Genomic DNA, 13,259 nt, shown 5'->3' on the forward strand with positions numbered 1-13,259 from the left:
GAACGCGGAAAAGGGCCCGCTGCCCTGTAAATGGCTGGGGTAGCCGGGGCGCGGGTACTTCCGGCGCGGCGGCTCCGCGCCCCCGTCGGCCCGCGCGCCGCGCGCCTTCCTGCCTCGCGCTGCCCGGGGCGAGATCGCCGCGCCGCCAGCCCCGCCGCCCCGGTTCTGCTTTCCCTTTCCCTGTCAGCGGTCTCTTTTCACTTCCTGAGTCATTTAAAGTGGCAAGGGCCCTTTTCCGCGTTCTATGGGGGGGAGCTCGGCAGCCCCGGATGGAGGGGGAGGATGGAGGAGGTCTCCCGCTCACTCCCGAGGCGGGAATCGGGCCCCGCCTCCCAGGGTCCCTCCCTGTAGGTGTCAACCTGACTTTTCAAGGCCGCTAGGCAGGTGTAAGTGGGTATTGATTGCAGTCTCTGTCCTTCCAGTTGGTCGCCCCGCCCGTCCCAGTCCCCACCGCCCCGTGTTCGGCCAGGTGCTAGGACTGAGTGTTGTTTACCAGACCAAACCTGACCGCTTGGGATTTTATGAGGGCCCCCGGAAGGGTTGTGTTTGTTCTTTCAGGCTCAGGGAATTTCAGAGTCGGGCTGGGCAAACAGACACTTTCGATCCACAGCAATACTATACTTTGTCTATTTGCAAAGTCTATTTGCATTCCTGCTTCTCTGGGGCTCAGAATCTCTAGGGTGGCAACCTGAATGCCTTTTTTTTTTCCTGAGAGCTTGCTTGCCTTGGGTTTGGCTGAGATGTCAGGTGAGGCAAGTGAGGAGAGAGGATTTGTCCAGTGAGAGTTCCAACGTGCAGTCATTTTGCTTTATGTTAGGAGACCGCCCAGGTCCAGATTGGGATTCAAGAGAAATGAAAGGGACTGTTATTTATTAACCGGTTCTGAAGTGCCAAGAATTGGACCAGATCTTTTCGTGTCATTTTAAAAGCTAGTTTTGGAAGATCCACTGCCGGAGGGCTCCCAGTTCTCAGTACTACAACTTACTGGCTTTGTGATCATGAAGAAGTTAATTGATCATTCTGTGTTTCGCTTTTTAAAAACATACATAAAGTGGAAATAATGGTAATCTCTACCTGCTGGGTCTCCTTTGTGGATGAAATGTAAAGGTGCCTGCCTTGTAGAAGTATTCACTACATTTTAACTATTATTATTGGCTCAAATTCTATTTAGTTGCCCATATTTGAAGGAAGTTTTAACCATATTTTTAACGCATTAGGCATTATTGGCTAGACGCTGGTAGTATAAGCACCCCCCCCCCTTAAACCTCTACCCCATATCTAAGTCTCTCCAAGACTAAGAGCTTTTGTTTTGTATGTAGGAGAGGAAAAGGACATTTTGATCTAATCCAGGGAGAGGCTGAGGTATGGTTGAACAGAATGGAGGGGAATGGAATGGTGTTTGTTTTCCGTTGATTCACTTCTATAATTTTGAGCTGGGATTTCCATTTGAGTTTCACAAAATGCCAGGGCATGGGGTGAGGTAAAAATCATTTAAAATCATTTTTAATGTCTTCACATATGTAATGTATGCTTCATTTGTGTGCAGCTTTTGTCCAAGACTTATGTTTTTGAAATCTTTTGTTTGTTTGTTTTTTTAACCTCAGAGTAATTGTATAGAATTTTGGTGGGGGTGGGGGGGGGGATCAGAAGGAAGGTTTGTTTTATTCCAATTCCATCCGCATTTCTACTTTCTCCAGTTCATTTCTTTGGAAATCATTTCTGTGCCTGCATTTGAAACAGGGATTGATGCATCATTCTGAAGAAAAAAAAGTCAACAAATGTCAACTCAAATATCAGCAATAGTATACCTAGTGAATAGTGTTTCCTGCTTGCTAATTTCCACCACCCCAGGCTTAAAAGAAACAGCAGCCTATACAAACATAATGTTATCGCAGCTAGAAAATATTTTTTTTCAGTGAAAACAATTCTTTAATGTCTTAAGAGAACATTTCTGTGTCCAGGGTCTTTGGTGGAGAGGGACGTGTGTCTTTTGTTGTCATTATTATTGTTGTTGTTTGTTCTTAACTTTATCTGAGGGCAAGTTAAAAGATCATACTGTGCAGTTCAGTATCTAACATTTCACAATCTTTCTTTGAACTCTCTGCGATAAGAGGATCTTAGAGGCAGAAGTTGATGGAATTGTTAAAAAGGGACTTCATAAAGTTCTGGTGATGGGGTGTGGTTGACTCCATGAGATGGACCTTCTGTCCCCCTCAGCACAGAAATCAGAATGGTCTGATTCCCCAGGAATCTTTGGGAACATCCAGAGATAGAAACTTTGTTATATTAATGTTTTTGCTTAGAAAATTACCTCAAAAAGTAGCAGCTTAAAACAGTAAACATTTATGATTTCCTACTATTTCTGTGAGCCAGGAATATGGCAGTCGCTTAGCTAGGTGGTCTAACTCACAATCTTTTAAGAGATTTCAGTGAAGATGTTGCCTGGGGCTATAGTCACTTAAAGCCTTGACTAGAAATGTTAAGATTTGCTTCGAAGACAGCTCACTTATTCCGCTGTTGGCAGGAAGCCTTACCACTTTCAACTGGGTTGCTTGAGTGTCCTCATGACATGGCAGTTGAATTCTCCCAAAGCAAGTGATCCGAGAGAGGGCAAGGTAGAAGATGGAATGTCTTTTATGGCCCTAAGCTCAGAAGTCACACATCATCATTTCTGACATAGCCTGTTAGTTACAGAGATCAGCCCTATTCATTGTGGGAAGATACTATACAAGGGCATAAATATCAAGAAGTGGGGATGGATCTTTGGGTCATTTTTGATGCTGGCTACCATGTTCTACCCTCGGACCCCTAATGATTCACATCTCTCTCAAATGCAATACACATTCACTTCCTCCCAAGTGCTCAAAAGTCTCGACCCATTACATCATCAGCTCAAAGTCCAGAATTTTATCAGTTAAATCAGCTGCAGCTATGGAGGAAGCTTCTAGTGGTTTAAATGCAGCTCCTCTCAAGTATAGTTCCCCTTCATCTAAATAATTATGTTTCTGCACACTGCCAATTTAACGATGGTGGGACAGGCTTAGGATAACTGGTACAGACACTCCAGTTCAAAAAGGAGAAAAGACAGGAGACACAAAGGAGTCACTGGTCCACAGCAATCCTATAATCCAGTTGGACACATGTTAGAAATTCTTTGATTAGAGCTCAGTCCTACTTGTGCCAGGGAGTGGCTCTCTATGGCTTTTGACTTTACCCTGTGGGCTCTTCATTCCACTTTCTGAGTCATCTTAACTTTTCTGTGAAAAGTAGCCACGTGTGCAGCTAAGTAATTTATCAGTCTGCTTCCTGCGAGTAGAATTTAGGGGGCCGAAAGACCCCTTTTCATTTTGTACTGTCTCTGTCCCCCTAGTCCATGCTGGCAGTATTTCTGTATTTCTCAATACAACTCTCTTAAAATGTTGTGAGTTTCCTATGAATGTAATTGAGGCACCACTCCATTGGACAGAAGCCATACCCATACCCTTCTCTTTGGGATAAGCCCTTTTCTACTCTGGAGAGTCCCTCTGCTAAAACTGCTGAGGCGCGACACTCATCAGCTTCTTTGAATCCCTGTTGTTTGTCTGAATGATTCTCTCTGAGTCACTGCTGTAGATCTTTTTGAGGTCTGAACAAAGGGTTCTATAGCCACACTGTCAGATCCATTATTTGATGATGTGCTCCTTGAAGTATCCTAGAGTTTATTTTTGAGTGGAAACCATTTCTTCATTTCAGCATTATTCGTCATCCAGAGAAGATGGGAATTTTCTAGTCTAGCAAGTTCTGGGCTTCTTTTTAGCCCTTCTTTAGATTTTTCTCCTTCTCACATTTTGCTATAATAAGGAAGAAGACATCAGCACCTTCAACACTCTACCTGGAAATATACTGAGCTAGAACACTCCATTAATTAGACACATTTTGTACTTTCTACATCCCTCCAGATGACAGTGTTGCTAAACTTCCTGCCACTGTGTTACACGGACCCCTCTCCTCCAGTTTTCAATAACCTTTTCCTTATTTCCCCTAAAGCCTTCATCTACAGCCTTCTCAAAGGCCATCAGGATTGTACTCACAGATTTAAGGGCTTTCGCTGACACTCTCTCCCAAGTCCTTCCAGCTTTCCCCACTGTCCAGTTCCAAAGCCACTCCAACATTTCAGGTTTCTCTTACAGAAGCACCTCACGCATCATAATAAAATAATGCATTCGTTGTTTACGAGTGTATAATAAATTACCCCAGAACTCTGAATCATCTTGAGGGCTGATTTACTGGCTTTGGTGCTGTCTTCCCATTGTGGTTAGCAACACATGGAAGGCATCTCCAGATGCTACTGCCGGAAAGCAGAAGACACTCCTTGCTACTCCTGTGGATGACACGGAGGCTTGCATTTGAGACCAACCTGTGTATGGGACTTGTAGAAATAAATGTTGTATTCCTAGAAGAAACAGGTGTCTCTTAATTACATGGGTGATAGCTCTTCAATTATTAGACATTTGAACTCTACACACATGAGGAAACCTATGTGCAGAGAGGTGACGAAACCTGTTGAAGTTTACCCAGGCGGAAGTTGGCCTAGTTGGGATTCAAACTCCAATCTAACTCCATCTCGCCAGACTCACCTGTGGTATAAATAGGTGATAACTGCTTCCCCATAACCTCCCCTGTCTTTCCCTTCCACCTGTGACGTCAACTTCTATCCCCTTCACCTGTTCCAAAGAGAGGACCTGGGTTTAGTAAGATTCATACCATGGCACATTTCATTTCAGAAAAACATCTAGAAGTTGAGAGGGAACAGTGTAGAATTTCTAAGTCCGCTGCTTCGGGTAAGGTTTTTGCACCCCCTCAGCTGGTCCCATTCTTCTATCATTAGACTGTCATTTTAGTGACTGGTTTCACTCCCCCTGCCCCAAGCCCCTGAGATCACCTAAATCTCCTCTCATGCTGTTATCATATTAGCTAACACCTTATCCTATTAAAGTCAGCGCAGAGAAATATGTTATCCCCTGGCCAATCCCAACCCTACCGAAGTATAAAGAAGAAAGCCTCTATGCCTGAGCCTCTTCTTTTGCTCAGAACTCTGTTGAAGATGAATACCAAAATGGTGCATTGGCCCAACACTCTTCCGAATATTTTCATTTCGTCCAGTTCTTACGAGTGATTCACTGCTTACTGATACTGGAATGCTCTAAACACTTCTCCCCTTTATTTATTTATTTTTTTAATTTTTTTTTCAACATTTATTTATTTTTGGGACAGAGAGAGACAGAGCATGAACGGGGGAGGGGCAGAGAGAGAGGGAGACACAGAATCGGAAACAGGCTCCAGGCTCTGAGCCATCAGCCCAGAGCCCGACGCGGGGTTCGAACTCACAGACCGCGAGATCGTGACCTGGCTGAAGTCGGACGCTTAACCGACTGCGCCACCCAGGCGCCCCTAAAAAAACTTTTTTAAAGAACATGTGGTCACAAAAAAACAAAACAATTTCTAAAAAGTGTGCATATGCAATATGCTACTCACAGCAATAAAAGGTGAAACTTTAAAAAAAAAAAAAAAAAAGAATATCCAGTCAATTGTGAGTTAATCTCTGACTTCCTGTGTGGTCTTCAAGCCAGCTCCCTAATCCCTGGGTATTGCGAATTCCTTTTTTTTTTTTTTTTTTTTTTTTTTTGTCAAAATTATATTTTCAAACTTCTCTCCTTGGAAATGTTTTCGTAGGGGTGGTCTTGGCTTTTATCTGAGTGGGTTGCAGGGAACAAGGGCGAACACTTAATCATCTGTAAGATCAGTACTTGGGGAGTGAGAAAAATCCCCAAATTTGCCTTCCGTTACTCCAGTTGGAAAAGCAGTCACCTGTGGACAGGAACTAATTAAAGACTTTGTGTTTCAGCAGTTAGTGCACTACCTTGTAAATCAGAGATTATGAAGGGAAATCTCCCCGAGGCTTGTTCTCTCCATTTATTTATTTATTTTGGAACTCAGGTGCAGATGAGCTAATCATGCTACACAGATCACAATCCACCTTTACTCTGTGCAAGAGAGCTTTCTTATTTCATTTTGTTTTAACTTTATTTTATTTTCCCTTTCTCCAAACCTCACTTCCATTCCCCCAACTTCTTCTGACAGAAACTCTCTCTGTGTTCAATAAATGTCCTTGAAAATGTATGTATCTTTTTTTAAAACATCTTTTTTTTTTTTTTGAAAATGTATGTATCTTTAAAAAGTACTCTATCGTTTTGTGTATGTGTTAAACTTTACATACACAGGACACTCAAGAATTCTTTGTTTCTTTTTTTTTTTAAGTTTATTTATTTACTTTTGAAAGAGAAAAAGAGCATGAGACAAGCCAGGGAGGGACAGAAAGAGAGGGAGAAAGAGAGAGGGAGAGAGAGAAGGATCCCAAGCAGGCCCCACAATGTCAGCACAGAGCCCTATGAGGGGCTCGAACCCACAAACCATGAGATCATGGCCTGAGCCGAAATCAGCAGATGCCTACCCAACTGAGCCACCCAGGCGCTCCGTTTTCTTTCCTTCCTTCCTTTCTTTCTTTCTTTCTTTCTTTCTTTCTTTCTTTCTTTCTTTCTTTCTCTCTCTCTCTTTCTCTCTTTCTTTCCCCCCAATGCTGTGATTGTTAAAACCTTGGATATCTACTCTTTGACACTTGGTATTTTTCTAAATTTCTAATTTTCTTCTATCTAATGGATATAAAGTGTTAACTCATTGTCGTATTATAATTTGCATTTGGGGGATTGCTAACAAAGATGAATAGCTCTTTATACTTTTGTTATATGATGTCAAATGACAAAACTAAAACAATGTTGTAGTGAATTCGATGTCCTTTATTCAAGGGAAAACATTTCATGGATTGGGTGAGTACATGCCCCATAAGCAGTGGAACACTCTTCCCGAGGGATTTTGGGCAAGAGCAAGTTATTAGAGCATTAGAAGCAGCAAAGCAGAAACAGGGCACGATTGGCTTGTGTTATATATCTGGCCTTATTAAAAAAAAAAAAAAAGAAACAAGGAAATAAGTATAGAACCCAGAGTTGACTTGGTGTTTGGAGATTAGCTAACTGGACATATTCCATTTCTGGCCAAGTGAAACATTTACAGGAGCACAAAAGTTTGAGGACGTGGCATCCTGGGCAGGAACGGCTCCATCTTGGGCCTAAAAACTTATTTCAACAATGAGTAACCTATCTTTAGCTTTTGCCTTGTTTTGATTAAGTTATCTGCCATTTTCTCATTTTCTGGCAGGGTTTTCTTGTACCTTCCAGATGGTACCCCTGGTCAGTTTTAGACACTGGGAATATCTTCTGATCTGTCACCCATCTACTAACATTGTCTATAGCCGTGTCCTTTTCAAATAGAGATCTAATGTTTTGATGTAGTCAAATCTATCTTGTTTGAGAAGTCCTGTCTGCTGCGAGATCACACAGCTTCTTCTACCTTTGTTTTCACTTTTCACATCGAGGTCCATCTGGAGGACACCTTTGTATACAGTTTGAAGTGCCGATCCAACTTTATTTTATTCTCTAGAGTGAGACAGTTTTCTCAATATCTGTGTTCAATTTCTAAGCCTAACCAGGAATGAAGAAATTTGTATTATGGGAGGTACCACGACGAGGTGACTAAGAGTAGAGGGTGATGGGCAAGTAACAAGGAGACTTATTGCCCTTAATATGCTCCCTAGAAGTGGTACCTTTCCACAAAAGTTTTATTGGCATAGTAGTCCTTGAGACTTTAATGATGAGACATCAGAAGAGTGGAATTGGTTAGAAGAAGGGGCTCCGGTTGGGAAAGACAGATTAAACCAGAAGGGACCTAGGGTCAAAAGTGGGAAAAGCTGTCTTGAAAACTCTTGAGGTAGCCTCTTCTGATGAGGGTGAAATGTGGAGTAAAGACAGGTAGTTTTAGAGTGGGCCATTTGTTCATTCACTCATTTATTCATTCACTAAGGTGTTTTTTTTTTTAAGTTTATTTATTTTTGAGAGAGAGCATGCATGTAAGCAGGGGAGGGCAGAGAGTGAGGGAGAGACAATCCCAAGCAGAGATCAGTCAGCACAGAGCCCAACACAGAGCTCAAACTCACGAACCGTGAGATCATGACCTGAGCCGAAATCAGGAATCTTACGCTTAACCAACTGAGCCACCCAGGTGCCCCCACCCCCACCCCCCTGCCGCCCCTGAATCCTTCACTAGGTTTTGACTGCCTTCCCTGAGCCGGGTACTCTTCCAGCCCCTGAGGATGCAACCACAAAACGAGACTGACAGGATTACTGCTGCCGGTGCACTTGTATTTCTGTCATAAATTGACATTCTTACATTTCTGGGCCCCTCTCTACATTACCACCCACATAATTCTTCCAAAATGCCGATTTCATTAAGATACACTGATCTTATGAACTTTTATCAGATTTCCATTGCCTGCTGCAGACTTGGCATGTAACCCAAGGTCATCCGTGATTTGACCACTTGCCTAACTCTCCCACTTCACCTCTTGCTGAGCTCCACGGGCTGGTCTCCAGTAGAACAAACCATCGCATACACTAACCTCAGGTGACCCCAATGTAAGGCGATTCCCCCATCTTGTCATGACAAGAGCACCCCAAAAAAGCTCTAATGGCCCGCTTGAATGTATAAATGTTTGAGGATATCACTGAAAAGCCTAAATAGCTACCAGTAATATTTAACATATTCACTTAAACAACCAGGAGATAACCTGATAAAATGAAAGACTTTGGAAGAAATCAAATATAAGATGACCCCTTTCCAAAAAATACCTGGGAGGAGCATCTTGCCTTACAATTTGGCCATGAGGAGTGGTTGCTTTCTATGGTTCCCTAAACCATGCTGTGCCTTTCCAAACCACCATGTCTTTGCCAATATTCCCTCTTCCCATAATGCACTGCCTCGGCTCTTTCCCCCAGCTGCTACCTACCAGTGGGCCCTGTAGCACCATTGTTACTGTGCTTCACACATCACAAAGCTGTTACATGGCTCCCACACACACCGTGGACTCCTTCAGGTCAGGGGCTGCGTCTTTTGACCCTGGTGTCCTTGGCATCCTTCATGACATCTAGTATCCAGTTCTCTTCCACGAGACCTGATGGGGTGGGCTGACAGTGAACCATGATTGAGGGGTTCACCGTGCTATCCAAACCGGACACCCGGAGAGCGCAAACGAGCACTATTGACGATCCTGCCAGGACACGAGGAACGGACCCAAACTGACGTGGGTACACTGGGTGGTGCAGTCATCCTAATAAGGTGACGAGGGCAGGCAGCCTTAGGTTTCTCAGCCCACAATCATCGGCCAATATTTTTACCTTTCACCCGTCCAGCTTCCTTCCTGCGTATCCCCTCTTTTCCATTGCTCTTTCCTGCCTTACTTTCTCTGTCCTTGCTCAGCAAGACTCAGACAAACTTGCTAAACCACAACACTACAATTTTCATCCTTCCCTTCACTAGGTAATTTAAGGGCGAGAAGAGCACACAGAATCCTGACGTCGTGTGTATGGCGCGTGGGGGGGCAGGGCAGCAAACGCCATGATTATAGCTCTTGGGAGGGATCAAAACTCAAGACCTTTTTTTTTTTTTTTTTTTATTTCTCACCTTAAAAGGGGTCTTGGTGACCCGAGCAAACGCCCAGTAAGTAGAAACTCTTAGAAGGAAGGAAACATATGTGCGCTGTCTTCGTCCTGAAGCCCATCATGACCTGGAGGCACAGTTAAGACATGAAATGCAGAGTCAGGCCGAAGGGCGTCACTGCATCATGCAAGAAAGAGAATCTTGGTAGGTTGGGAAAACGCCTTTGTGGGTCCGTGCAAGCCGTGTTCCAGGACAGTGATAAGAGCAACACTTCCCAGCCTGCTAGATCTAGATTTGAATCCTGATTGCACCTTCTGCCTAGCTGAGTGACTGTGAGCAAGTTTTATTTATTTATTTATTTTTTATCTTCTTTAAACTTAGTTATCTTATTTTTTTAAATGGAGGGTTACATGAGACCTACTTTGTGGGCTCACGTGTGAAGATTGAGTGAGATAATGCATTTAGCACTGTGCCAAGCATATAATAAACACTGGCTCAGTGCAAGCCGTTACATTATATGCACATCAGCAAGAGTTGCAAATGCACTCGTTTTGTCTGTATGAAAACAGTTATGCCGGGTTTAATGATCGGTGACCTGAGAAAGCAGAAATCCGGGTGCCTACCATGCGTCTGCCCCCATGGAGCTAGGAGGCTCTTAGCTAGTTATTTCACTTCGTTGGTTGTTTAGTCTCCTCTGCGAAATGCGTGAACGGGAAATGGTTCCTGTTTCAATTACCCATTGCTATGCCACACACCACCCCGAAACGTGTTTGGCTTAAGCCGATAATGATTCAATCATTCTCAGGATCTCGTGAATTGCCTGGGCTCGGTTGGGCGGTTCTTCTGCTTTGTGTGGTGTAGGCCGTGGTGGTTCAGGCAGCTGCTTGCAGCTGGGTGCCCACCTGGAGCTGGAACATGCAGAATGGTGTCACCCACATAGTTGGCAGCTGTGTTTGTCAGCTTCGGTTCTCCGTCATCCTCCGGGGCCATTCTCTTTCTCCATGGCCCTCCAGCCAGATAACTGAGACTCAGGACGTGGCAGCAGGCTTCCAAGAAGGCAAAAACGGACGCTTCAAAGCGTCTTCGGGTCTGGGTCACGTGTCACACAGTGTTATTTGTAAAATATTTGTCAAAGCAAGTCGGAGGCCAGCCAAGTTTCATGGGGGAAGGAAGAGACTCCTCCTGAAGACTTTCAAAGGCACATTATGAAAAAACGTGCAGGGTGGTACCGATTACTGTGACTCCCTTTCCAAGCAATCGCCGTAATCCCTATGGTACATGTTGGCTCTGACCCTCCATATTTAAACCTAAAGTTTCAGGGCAATCCCACTTCTTGATTTGGTTTATGGACTCCATGATTTCCCCAGGGAGCATCTAGGGGGCTCCAGGATTTGAAACCTTCTCTGCTCTCAATTTAGCCCAACTAGAAATCTGTTGTTTTTGTCAACCAGTATCCTCTCTGCTTCATTCTGGTGACCAAAATCCAGGGACCTGGTGCAGACACAGCTGGTTAACCAAAATGTCACCCCCCCATTCTTCTTGATTCCCCCCCCCCCATTTTTCCAGTTACTTACATGTTAGTATCCTCAGATATGAGGCATGAACCTTCCAAAAGCTAGACATGTGACCCAGCACCGGCCAATGAGACATCAAGGCAAATCTCATGGGTGAACTTCCGGAAAAGATTCTCCTTCCCAAACAGAAGTAAAAGACTTGTAGGGAGAAAGCTCTGTCTCTTCTTTACTGATTTATGATCTCGTTGTGTGAAACTGGCTGTGGAAGCCACTTTGTGATCATGAGGGGTAACCCTAAAGGACCACAGAGAAGTGCCTAGACCCCTGACATGATACTAAGTTCTGGATTTATCCAATCCTGAGCTGCCTACCACTGAACTTCCTGTTACATGAGATAATAAATGAGTCTATTACTTATGCTCAAAAGTATCCCTCCCCCACCCCTCTGAGTGTATATGTTTCTAGTGATGTTGACTCCACTCCTAACTCCAGGAAGAACACATAACCCATTACTAAGCAACTAGCACATGCCTTCACGGGACCAAGTAGTTACTTCACAGATGGACCAGGGACTCTGGCAGAGCCAATGAGGGGCAATGCAATTTATCTGGGGACCTTTGGAAAAAGGACTTTTTATTCCTGCTGCACCTAAAGGCTGATAGGCTATAGCAGCTAGAGCCACTGTGACTGTTCTACCATCCCATGGACTTGAAGACTCAATGAGGAAGGCAGACTCAAGAAAAAAAAAGAAAGAAAACAGATTCTCGACAAGATCACGGAAGTTCTGCATCCAGCCATGCCTGAAGCCCTCATCTTGCATTTTTTCCAATTTATTTGACCCTCCCTTTTTAGAATAAGCTGTCCTAGTGGGCTTTTCTGTCATTTGCAAGGAAAAGACTCCTAACTGAGGAAGTGTGGCTATTCATTAAGAAACCACCCACTGAGGGGCGCCTGGGTGGCGCAGTCGGTTAAGCGTCAGACTTCAGCCAGGTCACGATCTCGCGGTCCGTGAGTTCGAGCCCCGCGTCGGGCTCTGGGCTGATGGCTCAGAGCCTGGAGCCTGTTTCCCATTCTGTGTCTCCCTCTCTCTCTGCCCCTCCCCCGTTCATGATCTGTCTCTCTCTGTCCCAAAAATAAATACACGTTGAAAAAAAAATTTTTTTAAAAAGAAACCACCCACCGAGTCTCCACTTTGATTTTAGGGTGTTCGCTGCAACTTTTATCTTGAACCTCTGTTCCTCAGCCAAGTTCGTCTACTCCTATAGATATTCTTGCCACCACCTGTAATTCTAGGGTCTAGTCATTAAGAGTAAGGCCTTGGGACTTGGCTTGGCCTTGGGTTCAAATCCCAGCTCTGCTACTGATTGGATCTGTGACCTCGGGCAGGTCATTTAAGTCCCATTAAGTTCTTTAGCTTTGGCATGTTTAAAATTAGGATAATAATGGTGCCTGCCCCCTCCCAGGGTTATCGTGAAGATAAAAGTAGGGAATGCATGCAAAATGTTTAGTCAGCATAGTGTGTGGCACATATGAGGCTCTCACAAATGTTTGCTATTTTCAATGAAAACATTATCTAAGGTGACAGGCAGAGTAATGATCCCTACAAAGATGTCTCTGTCTCAATCCTCAGAACCTGTGAATATGTGGTTTCACTGCAAAGGGGAATTAAGACTGCAGATGGAATTAAGGTTGGTAATCAGCCGACCTTATAATAAGAAGATAAATCCCTGATTATCCAAGTGGGTCTAATGTAATCACAAGGGTTCTTAAAAATGGACAAGGCGGGCAGAGGAGGTAACCAGAGTGATGTGTTGTAAGAAGGTCTTGATCTGCTGTTTCTAGCTTTGAAGATGGAGAAAAGGGGCCACCGGCCAGGGAATGTGGGCAGCCTCCACGAGCTGCCAAAGACAAGGAAGCAAATTCTTGCTAGAGCCTGCAGGAAGGAGTGTAGCCATGTTGACCACCGGACTTTAGCCCAGTGGGACCTGCCACTGAGCCCCTCCTCTACATCCTTCTGTGACTCCTACCACGGACTCAGCGACCAACAAGAAAATCATAGCTCTACCTGCATGGAGCTTCCGAGGTATGTATTCTGTGGCACCAGGGTCTTTTGAAATCCTATTTGGTAACAAGCATGGGAGTTGCCAATGAGAACAAGAA

This window comes from Herpailurus yagouaroundi, unplaced genomic scaffold, assembly GCF_014898765.1.
Source record: "Herpailurus yagouaroundi ecotype Mexico unplaced genomic scaffold, PumYag 187, whole genome shotgun sequence".
In the NCBI taxonomy this organism is placed as follows: domain Eukaryota; kingdom Metazoa; phylum Chordata; class Mammalia; order Carnivora; family Felidae; genus Herpailurus; species Herpailurus yagouaroundi.